The sequence below is a fragment of the Schistocerca nitens genome, chromosome 7, assembly GCF_023898315.1.
Source record: "Schistocerca nitens isolate TAMUIC-IGC-003100 chromosome 7, iqSchNite1.1, whole genome shotgun sequence".
Classification (NCBI taxonomy): domain Eukaryota; kingdom Metazoa; phylum Arthropoda; class Insecta; order Orthoptera; family Acrididae; genus Schistocerca; species Schistocerca nitens.
In genome coordinates, this window is record NC_064620.1 from 177,362,540 (window position 1) to 177,383,770 (window position 21,231).

Genomic DNA, 21,231 nt, shown 5'->3' on the forward strand with positions numbered 1-21,231 from the left:
TTCGCATTAGCTACGGTACCTTTTCGGGGACACTAATTACGGATGCTTCTCCAGTTTTTGTAATGTAGCACTGGAGTAAAATCTGTAATCTCATGACTTGCGTTATTTCAAAAAGGTTTAGAGAGAACAAACTCCTTGTTGCGGGAGTGTGTTACTCCGTGCTACTTACATGAATGATGACGTAAATTAAAGACTGTGAACTGAATATAAAGGGAAGGTACACCGTGTATCCTACACAACATACTGCACATTTGCCTCCGGTTAACAGGCGTGTCCTTTAGCTAAGTATAATTTTTATATTGAATAAACACAAGTACGTCTTTCAAACAGTTTTATCATTACATGAAAGTGTATTCCTGAACATTCTCCTTTACGTAATTTTCCCTAGACACTTATCAACCAACTTCTGTTGGCTACTTCATTCTCAGAGAAATCTAGTTTCTTATTTGCCAATCACTGCTGAATGGCCCTTTCGATGTCCATCGTCCTTGTCTGAGCGCCGAACGCGTAAATTATTACCGTTGTTATGTTTATTTTTAAAGTCCAGGAAGCGATTGTAATCACTGGACTCTATATCGAGGCTGTATAAGGGTGAAACAGTTGTTCACAAGCACAGGGTTGTTCAAATGGTTCAAAAGGCTCTGAGCACTATGGGACTTAGCATCTGAGGTCATCAGTCCCCTAGAACTTAGAACTACTTAAACCTAACTAACCTAAGGACATCACACACAGCCATGCCCGAGGCAGGATTCGAACCTGCGACCATAGCGGTCACGCGGTTCCAGACTGAAGCGCCTAGAACCGCTCGGCCACCACGGCCGGCAGCACAGGGTGAAGCTCTCCCACTACTTCTCAGAATTGTTTATGTTAAGTTGGTGTAAAAATTCCACAAGCAACACGCCTTGCCTATTCCAAAACACAGTGAATCTTTTTTTCTCAGGATGAAATTGTTCGCTTCAGTTTCTGTTGGTCGGTCATTCCATGGATGTTTGGTATCCAGTGTCGATTTAAACTAAAAATTCAGCACGTTCTTTGATTGGTTTTGTGTAGCTCGGTCACAATTTCGGAACTCAACGAATGCACAACAGCTTCCTGCAGTTTGAATGATCTGTAAGAATTTCGAACGGAACACTTCTTGATCCAAGAGATAACTCATTAAGTAAAAACGAAATCGGAAAGCGGCTGGTTTGTTGGACTTTTGCATGAACTGTCTGCACCAAGTCTTCAGTACAATAAATATTCACCCACTTAGCCCTTCGTCATGCACATTAGGACGGTCGTGGTTAGAGGATCTAACCTATTTTTTAATATTCCATCGCTCATAATGTTTCCTTTATCAACTTCTATAACCTGTCAATGATTTTCGATCACTTTCGCGTGTTTTAAAGACAGAAAAGGAATCACACTGTACGTATTTAACGCTCGGACGAATGCATCCGTTACACTACGATGACAGGAGTCATGCGACTGCGATAAGCACATATACAGATGGCGGCAGTATCGCGTACGAAAATAGGAAGAGACAGTGCATTAGCGGAGCTATTAATTGTACTCAGGCGATTCATGTGAAAAGGTTTCTGTCATGATTATGGCCGCACGACAGAAGTAAAGTCTTTGTACGCGGAACGGTGGTTGGACCTAGGCGAACGGGACACTATATTCGGAAATCGCTTGGGTGTTTAGAATTCAGAGATTCACAGTGTCAAGAGTGTTCCGTGAATACCACGTTTCAGGCACTACCTCGCACCACGAACCACGCAGTGGCCGACGGCCTTCACTTAACGTGCGAGTGCGGCGACGTTTGCATAGAGTTGTCAGTGCTAACAGACAGGCAACACTGCGTGAAATAACAGCAGAAATAAGTGTGGGTCGGGGCTGTGGCAGCAGACGACCGACGCATGTGCCTTTGCTAACAGCACGATATCACGTGCAGCACCTGTCCTGGGCTCTTGACTATATCGGTTGGACCCTAGATGACTGGCAAACCGTGGCGTGGTCAGTTGAATCCGTATTTCAGTTGGTAATAGCTGACAGTAGGGTTGGAGTGTGGCGCAGACCCCAGGAAGCCATGGACCTAGATTGTTAGACAACGTACTGTGCAAGGTCTTGGTGGCTCCATAATGGTGTGGGCTGTGTTTATATGGAATGGACTGGGTCCACTGGACCAGCTGAACCGATCATTGGCTGGAAATGGTTATGTTAGGCTGCTTGGAGACCCATTTGCAGCCATTCAACGATGCGATTTTTATGAATGACAGTGCGCGCCTTTCACCGGGCCGCAATTGTTCGCGTTTAGCTTTGAATAACATTGTGGACAAGTAGAGTGCATCATTTGGCCACCCAGATCGCCCGCCATAAGGTCAGTTCGTGCACAAAATCCTTCAGCGCAACACTTTTGCAGTTACGGACGGCTATGGAGGCAGCATGCCTCAATATTTCTGCAGGGGACTTGCAGCGACGTCGAGTTGCTGCACTGTACCCGGCTAAAGGAGGTCGACACAATATTATGAGGTATCCCATGACTTATATCACCTCAGTGTATAGCGTCTGTAGGTAGGCGTTACACGTACACTTCTGGCCATTAAAATTGCTACACCACGAAGATGACGTATTACAGACGCGAAATTTAACCGATAGGAAGAAGATGCTGTGATATGCAAATGATTAGCTTTTCAGAGCATTCACACAATGGTGGCGCCGGTGGCGACACCTACAACGTGCTGACATGAGGAAAGTTTCCAAGCGATTTCTCATACACAAACAGCAGTTGACCGGCGTTGCCTGGTGAAACGTTGTTGTGATGCCTCGTGTATGGAGGAGAAATGCGTACCATCACGTTTCCGACTTTGATTGCGGTTTATCGTATCGCGACATTGCTGCTCGCGTTGGTCGAGGTCCAATGACTGTTAGCAGAATATGGAATCGGTGGGTTCAGGAGGGTAATACGGAACGCCGTGCTGGATCCCAACGGCCTCGTATCACTAGCAGTCGAGATGACAGGCATCTTATCCGCATGGCTGTAACGGATCGTGCAGCCACGTCTCGATCCCTGAGTCAACAGATGGGGACGTTTGCAAGACAACAATCATCTGCACGAACAGTTCGACGACGTTTGCAGCAGCATTGACTATCAGCTCGGAGACCATGGCTGTGGTTACCCTTGACGCTGCATCACAGACAGGAGCGCCTGCGATAGTGTACTCAACGACGAACCTGGGTGCACGAATGGCAAAACGTCATTTTTTCGGGTGAATGCAGGTTCTGTTTACAGCATCATGATGGTCGCATCCGTGTTTGGCGACATCGCGGTGAGCGCACATTGGAAGCGTGTATTACTCATCGCCATACTGGCGTATCATCCGGCGTGATGGTATGGGGTGCCATTGGTTACATGTCTCGGTCACCTCTTGTTCGCATTGACGGCACTTTGAACAGTGGACGTTACATTTCAGATGTGTTACGACCCGTGGCTCTACCCTTCATTCGATCCCTGCGAAACCGTACATTTCAGCAGGATAATGCACGACTGTATGTTGCAGGTCATGTACGGGCCTTTCTGGATACAGATGATGTTCGACTGCTGCCCTGGCCAGCACATTCTCCAGATCTCTCACCAACTGAAAACGTCTGGTCAATGGTGGCTGAGCAACTGGCTCGTCACAATACGCCAGTCACTACTCTTGATGTACTGTTGAAGCTGCATGGGCAGCTGTACCTGTACACGCCATCCAAGCTCTGTTTGACTCAATGCCCAGGCGTATCAAGGCCGTTATTACGGGCAGAGGTGGTTGTTCTGGGTACTGGTTTTTCAGGATCTATGCACCCAAATTTCGTGAAAATGTAATCACATGTCAGTTGTAGTATAATATATTTGTCCATTGAATACCCGTTTATCATCTGCATTTCTTCTTGGTGTAGCAATTTTAATGGACAGTAGTGTGGTAGTTACTCAGCGAGCATGGGCGGATTGCCGTTCTCCGTGCTGCAGCAGTCACAGTTAAGAACGGTACACACGCCTCATAGACGTAGTCAGTGACGGCATTGCGAGTCACTTTAACGCCTTTAGATTGCGTCGACCGCACTGAGCGAATAAAGCCCATTACTTCATTCTGGTTTCTTCACAGAGTTTGGCCTAGCCTCGGCAAAGTAGCCGCAGTTAGCTTGTCGCTTAACGCACTTCTTTCCATTTAGCGCAGCTCTGGACCGCAAGTTTGCTTGTGGTGAGTGCGGCCGGCACGAGGGGCAGGCGGCATCCGGCGCGGACCGCCGACCCGTCCCGGCAGTGCATCGCGGCTTTTTGCCCCCGACGCGGCGCGTCCCGGCCCGTCACGTCACGTCGTGTAGCGTCGCACCGCCACCGCGCACGTCGGCTCCCCCCTGGTTGTGCGGTTTTGCGCACGGGCCCGTTACCGTGTTACGCGTCGCCGCAGCCTAGCCGCCGCGTGGGTTCGTTGCTCTCCGCAGCGCCGTCTCCACTTTCCTAGCTGATTACAAAATCACGACTTTCGTCCGTGCGGAATTTCCGTAAATACGCAGCCGTATTTCCTGTACCCTCCCAAATAAAGGTCGAAAAACTCACACATTGTCTTCGTTCAATGTAAATCAAAGTTCATAGGGCCACTTTCGTGGTCAGGCACGGATAAAGGGACCGTTTGCGGAGAAGATTTGTTTGTTAACGTCTTTCATCCCCCCCCCCCCCGCAAAAATAACTTCTTGTAATCACCAGTTTTATCAGGCCACAGATATTAACGAAGGCCGGAATAATGTAAAAAAGTATATGTTGTACGGCTTTGTTGGCTGGAATATCGCACGGGGCGGCTTCAGCGCCTGTGGCTATGTAAGAGTTGTGTCTGATGTGTGTGTATGGAGATTACACGAGAGGAAGTCTCACAACGTTGATAACGGTATAATTTACGCAGTAGAGGGTGGTGACAATGAAACTTCCGCTTCTTGTGGGGGCACCCGCGAACACCAAGTGATCGTAGGACAATGAAACTTCGTGTAAAAATTTGTAAGGACATGCGGAAGAGAAATAAATAAGATACTATTGAAAGAAGTGCATTTTAATTACCACATCTACATCTACAGCCATACTCCGCAAGCCACCTGATGGTGTGTGGCGGAGGGTACTTTGAGTACTTCTATCGGTTCTCCCTTCTGTTCCAGTCTCGTATTGTTCGTGGAAAGAAGGATTGTCGCTATGCCTCTGTGTGGGCTCTAATGTCTCTGATTTTATCCTCATGGTCTCTTCGCGAGATATACGTAGGAGGGAGCAATATCTACCTGACTCCTCGGTGAACGTATGTTCTCGAAACTTCAACAAAAGCCCGTACCGAGCTACTGAGCGTCTCTCTTGCAGAGACTTCCACTGAAGTTTACCTGTCATCTCCGTAACGCTTTCGCGATTACTAAATGATCATGTAACGAAGCGCGCTGCTCCGTTACATGGGAGGGTAACATTTGTTCATTATATACCATGTCTGTGTTCCAAGTTGCTAACATGCCCCCCGCCTGTGTGGCGACCATCTGCATCCGCGATAGCCTGGAATAGCACTGGAGATTGCTCTGCTGGTGCCCGAGACATCTCAAGTGACATATTAGACCATGGAATGTTCAGCTGTCATGTCGCAGCTCGTGCACTGCCTGAAGAACGCACATGTCCAGCATCTCAGCTATGGTAACAGTAACTTCAACAATTTGTGGCACAGCTGGCCGTCGGCCACTCGCAGGAGAAATTTCTTCGAACTTCCAAGTCACGTTCTTACTTTAATGTGTCGATACTCGAGAAGAGCAGCGGCACTTTTGTTCTTGTTGTGATAAAACAGCTTTGCGAGTAAAGCCCAGCTCACCTCGTCCAGACGCATGTCGACTGTCTGCATCTGGAATGGACACTGATGCTTGTATTTCAACCCTACATCGCCGTAGCTGTACCGGCGCCTTACGGCAGGTCATGACTTAACACTATTACAAGGCAAATCCTGCAGCGCACTATCTGAACATCATTCCTACACAGTTGGGTATGCACTCGGTGAATAGTTTTCCATCTACACTGGCTCAAGTAGTGAAACTTTTTATCATAATTATCTTGTTTAAAACCGAAGCATTACCTGCGCTCCTGCCTAGCGCTACGAGCGCTGCGGCAAGTGTGGAGAGGGGAGAGAGGTAGAGGGAAACGAAGGCCGCTAGAGTAAAGCTAAGCAGTTTGATGAAAATGCTGCGTGTGTAAAATACAGATTCTGCATTTGGGAATGCAATGGCTTCTACGCACTTTTCCGAAAAAGAAAAAAGTACCCTGATTTTCGTATCGTTTAAAGACGTGCAAAGTGTTTCATATGCTATCGCACCACTGTGAGCTGGAAAAAGATTTATTGAACTGTCATTCCAAACTAGCCATAAAGACGATGTGATGCACTTGGGGATTGTTTGGTAACGGATACGGTGGACAGGACTGATACGATCGAACAAGAAAATAATTTTTGGAAAAACCAGCTTCAATTTATAACATGGAACATCTCCTGTAACTGAAGGCAGGCATATGTGGACCTGACAGGACTGACTACATTTCACTAATTCGAAAATATGGTTATGAGTTCTCAACGAAATTGCGAGTCATTGCACGACTGAAGACGGACGTCGATTTATGTGTCGTACCATTCTCGCTTTTGGCTGCTAATGTGCCTCATTACATCCAACCTCAGATAACCGATGTACAGGGTAGCATTCAGGTCAGAGACCGGTTTGTCCAAACCAGGAATTTACAAGACTTTCGCGGTTTAAAATGTTATCACAAGAGCAATATTGTAGACTGCACAGACAGACACTTTCAGTGTTTGATCAAAACATGACTGTGAACTTTGTTTTCTTTTTTTTTTCCTCAACAGTTCCAGATATATTACTTATTTTAAAATCCAAATATGTATAAATTTATAAACATAGCAACTTAATTTTAAATACCCGTGTGTGATGCATTTTGTAGTTCTGCTCACTGTATTACAACTATGTAAAGTACTTCTTTAAACAAGTAATAAAAATATTCATTTAGCAATAAAATAAAAAGTGGAAAATAAACAAAAGGAATGCTGCAATATTCGCCTCTTAGAAGTAGTTGTGCTGTGTTGCAAACTCGTCTTCCTAAGTTTCCTGCGTGTCCAGTCTCCGTCATATAGCGGTCTCACTCACCCACCTGTTCGGAATAGCGCAGTGCTGGGAGAAGCCGGAGCGTAAGGCAGACTCAGCTGCACTTGAAGAGACCGAGCGTTCTCTGGGAACGAAAATCCCGGCAAGGCTTGCACTAAGCAGTACGATTATGAACGCAGGGCCGCAGACTTTGCTGTGTGAGTGTGTAAATGAGAGGAATGCTGTTTCCTTATCGTTTCCGCCTACAATTGGGAAGTCATTCGTACTCGTATTATCTTTTTGTAGTGGTGGTTGAGTAGGGGGGGAGGGGAAGGATTTTCCACTCTATCTTCCCTTACTAACCTTCTTGTTGTTTGGTTCTGTGGTTCTACCAGTGGAGTCACGAAATAAAAAAAAGGTTCTGAGCACTATGGGACTTAACATCTGAGGTCATCAGTCCCCTAGAACTTAGAACTACTTTAACCTAACTAACCTAAGGACATCACACACATCCATGCTCGAGGCAGGATTCGAACCTGCGACCGTAGCGATCGCGCGGTTCCAGACTGAAATTGCTCACCGTTTAATGATTAATTTTAAAAACTGAATAGTGCCATCAGAAATCTCAATCCCCTGACCTTTCAAAATTTCTTGCACTGCCAAATTTTTAGAATAAAAAACACTGAGAGCATGGGAAACATTCTGTCTCTCAATAGAAGTTGGATATACTGCCTTTCTCGCTAGCTTTGGGGCAAGTATCAGAAGTTTATTTTTCTCACAATGAAATCTGAAAATTTTGCTTCACTGAGATTATATTCACATGCAGCATTCCCTTCATCGCTGTGTAGAAAGGCATTAATGAAAGCAAATGTTTCCTCAATATTCATTTTTTTCCATTCAACCAGTTATATCTGATACAATTAAGCAAGCACACACAGTCAAACAGAAGAAAGAGAGATCTGGATGGAGCAGTTGGTTTTGTAATACATGGCTGTAAAGTGCCACCACACATAAGGTGCTACATTTTCCTATTAGTTCTGTGGTTTTCTGTTACCAGACATATTACATCATATCCAAGCTCATGCATTATCTTTAATACATCAATTGTCTTTTCAGTTGTGTATCAGAATTAACATTTTTTACAGGAAAGATAGCTATTACTTCTTTATAATCAGAACGTAAAGATGATGCCATGAAAACCTGGCCGGCTGTCGGCCGTGGTGGCCGTGCGGTTACAGGCGCTAAAGTCTGGAACCGCGCTGCTGCTACGGTCGCAGGTTCGAATCCTGCCTCGGGCATGGATGTGTGTGATGTCCTTAGGTTAGTTAGGTTTAAGTAGTTCTAAGTCTAGGGGACTGATGACCTCAGATGTTAAGTCCCATAGTGCTCAGAGCCATTTGAACCATGAAAACCTGCATTATACCTGCTCTTGTAGTATCTGAAATATTCTCAGCAACACCAAGTATCTTCCCTGCCTTATAAGAGAATTTTGAGTTAACATAAACTTCATCTAGCATCAGTGAAATTATCTTGGCATTTTCCTGAAGAAATTTATTTTTTACATCAAAAAATCTATCTGTGATGGACCAATACAAGGTTCATTTGGACTAATCTGGCATAGAAACCGCCTTAAATAGGCAGGATGAGGCAATGTTAACACATCTGTTTTTCTCAAGTGATGGTTGGCACCAGTAAATAAAAAGCAAATGGTTGCTGCCCATATCAAAAGTTCAGGAGAATACGTAATTTGCTTTGTTATTGCAAGTTGTAATTGCTCCAAAACAAATTCTATTTTAGGGGCTGTATCATCATCAAAATCACTACCAGCTTTCAGTGTCTGTTCGAGAACATTGACTAAGATTATAACCTTGTGAATGGTACCAATAGAGCTATCTGTGAAACCATTATGTGACTTACCAGATTGTCGAATTTCGTCCATTTGTCACATTTCAAGTTCTCTTGCTCCCTAGTCTGTAATATTCATTTCAAGGTTTCTGTAGGTAAACCACGTTTTTGCGAAACAATTTTACTTCCAAGGAACTTGATATCTTAAAGCAAACTGAAATTAATGGTACATCACTGACTGAATCATCCTTAAATTTAATAAAAGACACGTAGTCATCCTTTACTAAAAATGTAAATGGATAAACATTCCTTTTCTGCACTTCGCTTTTAAAATGCTGAAAGATATATTGTCATTTTCGCACCAATTACTGAAACTATACCCATCACGTTCCAGTAGCTGTTGAACACGTTCTTCAAGATTCTTCCTTTCCTTAGGAACTGATCTGTGTGATAAGAAGGTTGATCAGGAAAGATAGTTGGAATTGCATCATTTGTTAGTTTTGGTATTTTTCGTGGCACAAGTATGAGTTCACTATTTTCCATAGGAAAAATGTCTTCCCTAACCACAAACTCAGGTTTAAAATGTTTAACGCATACCACAGTTTCATCGTTCACTTCAAAATTATCTCTATGAATTAGTTTAATCCATTTGTTCCCCAATTCTGTTTCTTTGGGAAACTTAAATGTTGAAGTATCGTATGTTTTGCCATAATTGGATTTACAGCAGCTACGAGCCATCACAAGAACAATTTACACTTTAAATTATGACGAACGTAATAAAGAATCTAGAAAATAAATACTAGCGTAGCACTTGTGATGACATTCACAGCATATAGCATAAATAATAGGTAGTAATAAATGTTTTAGCTAATAATCGCTTGAACGTCACTGATACATTGTTACACACACGTTACGGAAACGCAAGCGCCCTGGTTCGTTTTCCCTCACGATTGTCGCTATATTGTCAACTATCGATATCTGCCTTAGTCTCTGATTTATTGTAGGTGGTCTTGACTGAGAGAGTATCGCCGACTGAAAGGTCTGAGGAGTAGCCCGACGTCATTAAACGGTTTAAAGATGGTTATAATGAAATTCGAAAACACGGGTAAGCTTGGTGTGGCGCCTGGAACGAGAAGGCGTCCTATCCTGGTGGAAGTTATTGACGATGTTGCTGCTGCTGGAAGTGACCATGCAGCAGCACGTGTCGTGGGTAGTGGTAGTGCTCGTCCATCCCATGGTCAACGGTACGGTAAGTTTCGCGGTCTATTTTACACTGGTACCCGTACAAGATCCGGACGATGCAGCACAACTTTGCTTTTCTGTTTCTGGCACGGATCGACATTCGTTACTTATGACCGGCCAATATTCTATGGAGTGATGAGCCATCTTTGCACTACAGGGTGCTGTGAGTTCAGAGAACTGCCGAATGTGGGGTAACTGATAAACCGCGAGTTGGGCAAAGCGCCAGTGCACTCGCCGTATGTGATTGTGTGATGTAGATTCTCAAGCACCTTTATTCTCGGTTCGTTCTTTTTTGAAGAGGATACACACACGTTATCGAGATGTCCTTGTACAGATTGTGATTCCCACTTTGAAAGAGCGCAACTGTGTGGAAACAACTATTTGCATGCAACATGTTGCAACGCCGTATGTCGTTCGCCCGGAGAAAGATCTGCGTAATGCAACCACCCACGAACGTGTTATCTCCAGAGATTTTCCAGGTGCTTGGCCCGCAAGATCACCTGATCCGAATTTATGTGACTTTCGGTTCTAGGGATATCATAAAGAACTCATTTACCAGGGTCACGTTTCGTCTATACCTGATCTGAAGGCTAGCACACAGGAACGCGTTGCTCAGATTCCACCGGAACTGGTGCGGGCAACTGTCGATCACTTCATTTTACGGATGCAGCACCTCGTCGACGTCTCCGGTGCTCATACTGAACAAAATGTGTAAGAGGCTGTTACTAATAAAATGAACATTATGCCTTTCTGACTTGTTTGACCTTGTCTACCCACGTCGCGTTCCCAATCCATTACAAGTGGAAACGTTTCGATACGTCTTTCTTGCATTCACAGCGACACATTTGCACCTCGTCACAAAAAATAAAACACCTACAGCCGTTTTTATGGTTTTATTTTATTTTGTCGCTACCAATTTCCACGCTTCATTGCGTCATCTTCCAACCACGGTTGGAGTGCTGACACATTATCTGCGAATCCAGTAATGCTGGCAACTGATGGGTTATGCATGGGAATCGTATCAACCTGTACCGCATCAAAACAGCCTGAAGATGACACAATGAAGCGTCGAAACTGGTAACGACAAAATAAAATAAAATCATAAGAACGGATGTAGGTGTTTTATTTTCTGTCACGATAGTAAACGGCCGTCGCCCCAGAGACGTTCTGCTAAGAGGATGGACATACAAAAACATTTGCACCTGGTGGCCGAAAATTGGAACTATTTTTTTCAGCGTAAATCGGTTCCGCATTAAGGCTATTAGAATATCTACGGAGTTTCGCTGTTATACGATAGTGGAAGCCCGCACTGCAAATCTGTGAACAGCTACACTTTAATTATAACCACTCGGTATTTAGCAGTGACACTTAAAGGATTAACGTTGGCTTTACACCGTTGGGTAACCTGTAGTTTCACATTGGTGTCATAATTGAAGTCGTAATGAATCGGGGGAACAATGAGGTGGTTGATGTTTGCGCAAGAACTGCGCTACTCGTGTTGCGCGTGCTTATAAGGAAGTTTCCTCTTACCATGCCCCTGGCCGGCCACTGTGACAGCGGACGACTCGACCATGGTAGTTAGGCCACATTCGCTCCTGTTTATGGCAGTATGCGTGGACTAATTTATGTTCAGAGTCGTGCAGACTGCAGCCCGATGGCAACAATTGAGAGCGTTTTGGTTGCGTGAATGATGTACCCTCTCGTTATTCGTGTCGTCGCCTGACCACTTCGCGTGCCCGAGTGCCCGAGGAAAGCGGCCATCATTTGGAAGGGCTTTTACTTTCACGAGGCACGCCTTGTCTGGACTCGAGACTGTGGGCAGCCGGCACCGCCGCTCAGTCCTGCAATTAGGCGGCGGAGATGGCATTGACCCGGCCCGGCCACGTCGTCACGCGCTAATGTTGACGCCTGGGACTGGCTTGCTGTCGGCACTGGCTGGCTTGCAAACACATTAGGGCTGCGAGGGCGCGCGATATGAATCGATGCCCGGCCGGCACTAAAGGCAATTACAAAACACTCTGACACACTGGCGCGGCCGGACCTTCTAATCACTACGAGAGCCTGTCGACACCTGTGAATGTGCGTAATGATGATTTATGGCGCAGTACGAGGCTACCCTGTCGCGATTTCGAGCTGTATCGTACAGACACTACAGCTTGCAGTTAATAGATGGCCGCCTCACTTTCTATTGTTTTCGATTGCTATTCTGTACCTAAGTTACCGTCAATGCGCAGATAATCGAGGTGAGCATTTTCTGGCATTGGTCCGTGCCTGGGCAGGTAGAAACCGGCTGAGGCAGCGCAGGCAATTCAGTGCCGAAGAATACAGAGATTACAAGAGCCGCGTGTAGGATAAATAGTCACTGCCTCACAAAAGTGGAGGGGGAAACGAAATGAAACTTCCCGGGATGGGACGTAATGGGATGTTATTTAAGTGATTACAAAAGCAAGACAATTTACAGAAAACTTGACACTGCGAGCCCACTTACTATTAAGGTCTCGCAATCACTCTGGCTTGGATGCATGAACTGAACTGATTCAGACTGAAGAGTGTACTAAACCATTCTATCCTCTCCTGATACAAGCTGGCCCACAACTATAGTAACTGGTCGTTGATATCCCGAATAATGGCTCTGGAATGAAGTTGTCCGAGTTGGCCCAACACATGTTCTATCTCTGACAGGTCTGGGAATCTGGCTGGACATGGAAGTATCTCAACATCACACCGACTGTTTATCGAGACGCATGACATATCTGCAAGAGTATTGTTCCGTTGAAAAATGGCATCAAGATGATGATGCATGAGAGGTATCACATGAGGACGCAGGGTGTCCGTGGCGTACCACTGAGCCGGCAGAATTGTCTCCATCTTCAGCACCCATGACCTGAAGTAATACTCTATGGCACCCCACACATGACGGCAGCAGTGAAACCACTGTCCCTCTCCAAAACATTGGAGTAACAGGACATCTTCCCAAGTCGCCGCCATACTCGGCGCTGATGGCTATGCGAGGCAGTGCGGAACCGCGATAGCTAAACGCAATGCGACGCCTTTCACCAGCAGGCCATAATCCCGCTTAGGGCACCATCCAGAACGAAGCTGTTTGTGTTGGGGTGTTAATGGTACCCTACGCATGCGATGGTAATTCTGTAGTCCGGCTAGGCTCCGACCAATGGTACAGGATGTCTCAGAATGTTTCAGGGATTCCATTTGACCAACCTGCTTAGCAGATATCCACAATGAGACCACTTTCCAAACCGTCAGTTGCCGAGGAAACTTTTCATAGGCAACATGGCATGCAATACTCTTCAGCAATTAAGACTATCATATTCTGATCTGTGACGTGATGCATTTACATAGAGTATATGTACAATCATTAAAATGCTTTCAGTGCTTGGTGGGGCATAATTTAGTTGAAATTTCTCATAACGACATAGGGGTCCAAAAGAATGTATCCACTGTTGAAAAGTCCATAACTTGTAAACTAATTGACGGAGTTCTCTCATTTTTGGTGAAAGTGAATCGAAAGTCCAACTTAAAGATATCACTGTAGGTGTTGGATGGTCACCATTAACATCCACACACAAACGATGCCGCTGAACTGCAGCACGAACTACTGACTGAAACGTGTTCAGTTGATATTTGCACATGAATGTACGATGGATTCTCGAAGTTCATCCAATGTGCGTGGCTTTTGTCGATAAACGACGTCCTTTAGTGTTCCCCGCAGGTAAATGTCCAGAGGAGTTAGGTCTGGGGAACGTGGTGGATACTCCACAGCACCTCTACGGTCTATCCATCATCCTGGTAGATTTTCGTCGAGATACGCCCTAACACGATTTTGGTAGTGGGTTGGGGCACCATCTTGTTGAAAGTAAACCCTTCTGTCTCCATACAAGTCTCGGGTGGCAGGTAAAATGGATCTTTGATGCTTCTGAAGGTACACGTCTTCGGTAACTGTGCCGTCAAAGAAGAATGATCCAATCAAGCCCCGGTAAGACAACCCACACCACACATTTACTCGTGGCAAATTCACGGCTTTGTCTACATGGACCTCGGATTTTCGGCGGCCCAGTAGATGCAATTGTGGCGATTTACTGTACCATTGAGTTTGAACTGTGCCTCATCAGACCACACAATCATCTCTGCAAACTCTTCATCCTTGCGCACCATATTAGGAAACCACTCGCAGTGCTCCATCCTGCGATCTGGGTCGTCCTCGTTCATTGCATGTGGCAATCGTGGGATGTAGCACTTCCACTTTGCTGTCTTCAAAATTCGCCGAAAATTTGAGCGACTCACTCCAGTTTCACGGGCACACTGTCTCACAGACTTCTGTGGTGAGCGAGTGAATGGTTGTAACACACGACGGGAGTTAACTGGACTTGTTACTGGTGCAGGTCGTCCAGATCGTTGTTTGTGTACATCTTTAACACAGCCTTCGGCTTCAAATTTGTCTCAAATGTGACGAATCGTTAAACGTGTCGGTGGCTCTGTTTGATATTCATTTCGCCATTGCCGTTGAAGCTCAAAGATCTTTTCGTACTTAAAATATCACTTCGAAACTGACTTCCTCTTATCGCATGTAAGCCTTGCGCTAGCCATGTTTACTCGAGTATCTAGGTGCAACTAAGAACAAAGCACTGACTATCTGGCGACTGTCATTTGACAAAACAAAACAACGCAATACAACGCTTGTGTGGCGATTGCCGGAACTACAAACTATTACACTACCAAAGATGAGACAACTCCGTCAGTTAGTTTGCCAGTTATGGACTTTTAAACAGTGGATACATTTTTTTGGATCCCTCTGTAGAGATGGGATGGAGCGATTTGTGTTTGCTTTGACGCCGGCCGTGGTGGCCGTGCGGTTCTAGGCGCTCCAGTCCGGAGCCGCGCTGCTGCTACGGTCGCAGGTTCGAATCCTGCCTCGGGCATGGGTGTGTGTGATGTCCTTAGGTTAGTTAGGTTTAAGTAGTTCTAAGTTCTAGGGGACTGATGACCACAGCAGTTGAGTCCCATAGTGCTCAGAGCCATTTGAACCATTTTGTTTGCTTTGAATAAACTTTGTAGTCCAGTGAAACTGTCAGAAAAAAAGCCTGTACCTTGCAAAAGGTGGGGTAGAAGATTTTATTTTTTTAACTCGTTCATATTGTTGGAAAGGTTAGAAAACCGATTTTTGCCAACAAAATTTCGCTTGGGAAAATTTTCTGCAGTCAAAAAACTTCGAAAATTTCGGACTTTTTTCAGTTTTTTCAAAATATCTCAGTTTCATTTGCTCCTATCGCTTTGACGTCTATTTTCTTTTTTAAAGAGCACAGAATTCTCTACAAATTTGATTCTTACCACTTTTTTCTACTCCCAGTATCTCAGGCGCTACAGCGCGTCAAAAAATACTTCGAGTTTCGAGCAAAGAATAGTTGGTGACAATTTCCACGATGTAAAGTTCCGTAGAAAAGATATAGTTGTGACTCTCCTTTCTGCGTTCAATTCTGTAAAAGCTGGGAGCACTAAAATTACTCCTGTTGATCCTTTAACTCTTTTCCAAAGGATTTGTTTAATGAAACAGAGTGAAGAAGAGTTAAAAGCCTTTCTGAAATATGAACTTGCTCCTTACCCAATGTCCCTATTCTCCGAAAAAGGCATGCGAAAAGGAACAAAATCTTCATTCTAGAATGCCTTCGTTCCAGTGGAAGATGTGAAGTCAGGTGGACCGAGTAAATTTTTTGTCATTGATAGAGGGTACCTTATCCACAAAGTGACTTGGACTCGAAATGTTTGCTTCAAGTCAATAGCCCAAAGCTATGTTTCTTACCTGCAACGTCATTTTGGATCTCAATTTGCTATTGTATTTGATGGGTATCCATGTGAGGGAGACAAATGTAGCACAAAGAGTGCTGAGAGGATTCGTAGGTCCAAACAACATTCTTCGGTTGACGTTGTGGTTGAATCAGAGATGGTGAACCAAGTCCCTCAGGACAAGTTCTTGTACAACGAACGAAACAAGATGCGTTTGATCACACTTCTTAAAATTGAATTTCTGGAGTGTAGCATTGAAGTGCACCAGGCACAAGAAGATGCTGACGTTATAATTGTTACATCTGCCATTTCAAGAACCAAAGATTTTGGAAGTGTTGTCATTGTAGGAGAAGATGTTGACCTGCTTGTGCTCATGACAGGTTTGGGGCAAGGTATTGAAAACTTATTTTTCTTAAAGCCAGGAAGAGTAAATGCAGAAGACAAGTGGTTTTCCACTGCATCTTACAAGTTTGACAGTGAATATATTCTGTTCATCACGCCTTTAGCGGATGTGATACAACATCTGCTTTTTTTGGTCAAGGAAAAATTAAGTGCTGCAATATTGTTGCGAAAAATGAACACCTAACCTCAGCGCTTTGCACGTTCAATAAACCACATGCTACCCGTCAAGAAATAACAACTGCAGGAGAACAGGTTACTATCGCATTGTATAGTGGAGGTGTCAGCAATTCCCACACACTAGACCATTTGCGATACCAGCTATTGGCCAAGTCTGCCACAAAAAGCAAACTGAATATTGCACGGTTGCCACCTACACAATGCTGCACAACATCATTCGTTGCGGACTTACGAACAAGTCCAAAGTTGGATGTGAAACTGGGAACCTCATGAGAAATGGGGCTGGAATCACAGTGCACCTGAAGCACTTCTTCACATTGCATCATGCTCATGCAAGCTGAACTGTGGCGGAGCGTGCTCCTGCTGACTCGCTGTTGAAAGAAGAGGTCAATCTGGGATCAACTTTATGTACAGACCCTGAATCCGTAACTCTAGGTATTTCTGGTGACACTGAGGAACCTGGCCCATCAAAACGTTGGAAGTGATGCTCATATCTGTCTCAAGTGCGCTTAAGTGCAATATTACAAGTATTACACACCCAGAACTGTCAACATTTTTCAGTAACTGACAATGCATTTATATTGTAATAAAGCTACTTATTTTTAATGTCAACTGTGTGGCTTTTACACACAAGAATAATTACCTACCTAATTAAGTTTGCCTATGCAGCTAATAATAGTTCTATTTCCTGAGACAATTTATTTGTGTGTGTGTGTGTGTGTGTGTGTGTGTGTGTGTGTGTGTGTGTGTGTGTGTGTGTGTGTGTGTGTGTGTGTGTTTATGTCTCTTAATGATGTATTTTTATATTTATAGTTTTACAAATACCAGGGCTGAGGTGGCCCATAGTGAACTTCAGGTAGTGATGTAAGAATCACAATAGTTGGGTGCCCAGCAATCCTCATGTTGCATACAGAGAAATTGAATACCTGAAAGTGAGGTCGTAAATTCCAACTTATAACATGATGTATAATGTATTTATATCACACAAACAGAAACTGAAAAAATAGTGTTCAAAAATAAGGTATCTTGCCACTATGCTCAAAATTTGAAAAATTGGTATTTTTTGAGGCGCTGTAGTAGAAAAAAATGACACGAATCAAATTTGTAGAGAATTTTGTGCTCTTTAAAAAAGAAATTAGACGTTAAAGCGATAGGAGGAAATGAAACTGAGATATTTGGCAAAAACTGAAAAAATTCCAAAATTTTCGAAGTTTTTTGACTGCAGAAAGTTTTCCCAAGCGAAATTTTGTTGGCAAAACTCGGTTTGCTATTCTTTCCAACAATATGAACGAGTTGAAAAAATAAACTCTTCTACCCCACCTTTTGCAAGGTTTATCTACTATTTGACTGGTCTATTGCTTGTTGGCTGTTAAAAGTTTCTTCAAAGCAAAGAAAGATATCTCCTTCCCACTTCTAATTAAGAGAAATTTCAGTTATGTCAGGTGCTGACAGTGCTGTCTGACACGAGTACGGGACACGTCTGTGCTTTCCACAGGGAGCACTCAACATCTGACACTGCTCACATCCCTTATGTACCGAACCAGGCCTAATTACAACACTAAACGCGAACAACGGTACAGCGCTGTGGGGGTCGTTCTACCAGTCACAGGGAATTTACGTACGTGCCGAAGGTGTGTACGTGTATGTAGTTACAATGACATTCGACAATGTCTTCTGGGCGCTTCACATTTTTTCTCAGGCAGTGCAGAAAAGTGACGATAATCTTCGGACATTAACGTCCCGGTAAAATGTCGTTGGAAGGAAAGACTTTGGAACTAGTAAGATCTGTTAAGTACTTGGGAAGTTTTGCCAGAGACAAAAGCTGTGTCGAGGAAATAAGACACAGAATATCTATGGGTAAAAGATCTTTGCAAAAGGGAAAGTTTTGTTGAGAACAACAAAAATTCCGATACAGTAAAGAAATAGATGTACCAAGTGTTTTGTTTGTGGTGTAGTACTGCGTGGCAACGAATAATCGACAGCCAAAAAGTAAAAGCAGAGAACTTACTTAGTTTAAAAAAAGAAGGAAAATACTTTGGTAGTTTTAAAATAATGTTGTGAAGAAAATGCTAAACGTGAGATGGGTTGATAGACTGACGAGCGAAGTAGTACTTTTAACAATAGGAAAGGAAATAAACCTAGTGGACTTGATAAAAATGAGTAGTGTTTCTTGGCTGGGATATATACTATGATGAAACTGCATGCAGCGTGGAGTTATTGAAGGAGAGGTTGCAGAAAGAGAGGGAAAGGAAAAGGAAGACCTGGAATGATGAATAATGTTAAAAAAGGACGAAGTTACCACCACCAGCAGATTAAGGAACAAGCAAAGACCGGCGAAAATGCAGAGCTTTCAGTCCAACGAAGTAGTACTGCAGGAGAAACCAGTTCGACAATCATATGGTGTGATTAGTTCAAATCTGTGTGAATTCCGAAGGTACCAAACTGCTTACGTCATCGGTCCCTAGACTTACACACTACTTAAACTAACTTATGCTAAGAACAACACACACACAAACACACACACACACACACACACACACACACACACACGTCCGAGGGAGGACTCGAACCTCCGGTGGGAGGGGCCACGCAGTCTGTGACATGACGCCTCAAACCGCCGCCCTTGATTAGTTCAGAGCTGCATGCTGCCACAATGGATTACTGCTCAACAATGATCTTCCAGTGTTTCCTGCAGGGGCAGTGGTTATATGTCACCCTGAAAACAAAAAGCAACAAGTAGAGAAAACTCGCTCAGGATAGTTTGCTGTATAACACACACACGAACGACAAGCCAGCTGCAGACGGTCGTGAAGAGATGCTTCATCCATGCAGGTGACTCAGCAGGCGCTGCCCAACCGTAAACATTCGAGGAGGTAAATTAAGTTGTTCATGAAACTTGAAAAGGTGGGAAATTGTATATTTGGAAAATATTTGCAGTTTAACGCGGCAAAAACATGGGCTTGTGCTTAGTACCCACGAAATGGAGTAGTCAACAAAAAGTAACATATAACCGGGAACAATAGTCTCTCTCTCTCTCTCTCTCTCTCTCTCTCTCTCTCTCTCTCTCTCTCTCACACACACACACACACACACACACACCTATCTGTCTGTAAGGCTACACCGTATCTGCACCTTCACCTGGGTATAAAGCGTAAAGTGTTTGTCTGGAGTAAAATCATTCGAGAACTTACTAACAGCGACTTGAACTCGTACCCTGCTATCTTTGGTAAGTCTGTTCCTTCTCTGAGTTTTTCCGCGACTGAAACACAGTATCCGTGTATAGAATTTCTGCTCTTTCCAGACGAATTACAGCCGGCCGCGATGGCCGAGCGGTTCTAGGCACTCAGTCCGGACCTGCGCTGCTGCTACGGTCATATGTTCGAATCCTGCTTCGGATGTGGACATGTGTGATGTCCTTAGGTTAGTTGGGTTTAAGTAGTTCTAAGTTCTAGGGGACTGATGACCTCAGATGTTAAGACCCATAGCGCTCAGAGCCATTTGAAACAGACGAATTACAGTGTTCGGAACAAGGCAGGGCGAATTGTAGCAGGGTGCCCATACAGGTATTGAAGCCCCAGGTGCCAGAGGAAGAGTAGCAATCGTACTCCATTGGTAGAAAAAGAAGAAGTGAGGAAATGATACCAGACGTCCATTAATAAAATATGAATCCCAGTCATGAGGCTCAAATAAAGAAAGGCTTTCTTGTGGAAGACAGAGGCTATTCCTTCATCTCACGGGTGCCATCTACTATAGATCAAGAAAAAAGAATACTTGCGGCTAAGTTCGAGGATGTCAAGGAAGAAGTGGCTACTGGTCACGACAAGCTCGAAACAATGCAAAAGAGCTAGTAACTGGATGAAAGAGTAAAGGTAAAAAGTTAAAAAAGAATAGCAAACTGTGAAACCCTATGGAACGAGAGATACAAACTGAAAATGACGGGATTGTATTCACGAAGTAAGGTTGGCCCCCAAAACGAAGGTAGCTACAAGCAAACCCCCTACCACAGAAAGCAGCTGCTGTGTTGAGGTGTTGTACTTGCACAGCATCGGTGACAAGCTCTGTTAATAACGCACATGGCGGCACTTGGCAATACGAGGGGCGTTCAATAAGTAACGCAGAAAATTTTTTTCTGAAAGGAGGTTGGTTTTATTGAGGATTCCAATGCACCATATTATTCCCCACTTTTTTTATGCAAAACCCAGTTTTTCAACATAATCTCCGTTCAACACACTATTTGTCGACGTCGGAGCTGCATCACTAATCTTCCCATCAGCCACGTACTGATTCCCGCGGAGTGCATCCTTCATTGGGCTAAATAGTTGGAAGGCGCAAGATCCGGGCTGTAGGGTGGATGAGGAAGAACGTCCAATGATATTTTGTGAACACCAACAACAGAGACGTACAGTTGTGCAGCGAGGTGTTTGAGTAACTCGAATGAGAGTGTCTGCACGTTCCATCATTGCACTGCGCGGCCGGCTAGCACGCCGGAGATCGGAGAGGTTTGCGCGACCCTGTTGCGATGATGTCAGATGTCTCGCCCAACGACTCACCGCGCTTTTGTTCGCTGCCAGGTCTCCGTAAACATGCTGCAAGCGCCTATGAATATCTGCAATACTCTGGTTTTCCGCGCAAAACACTCGGTGACAACTC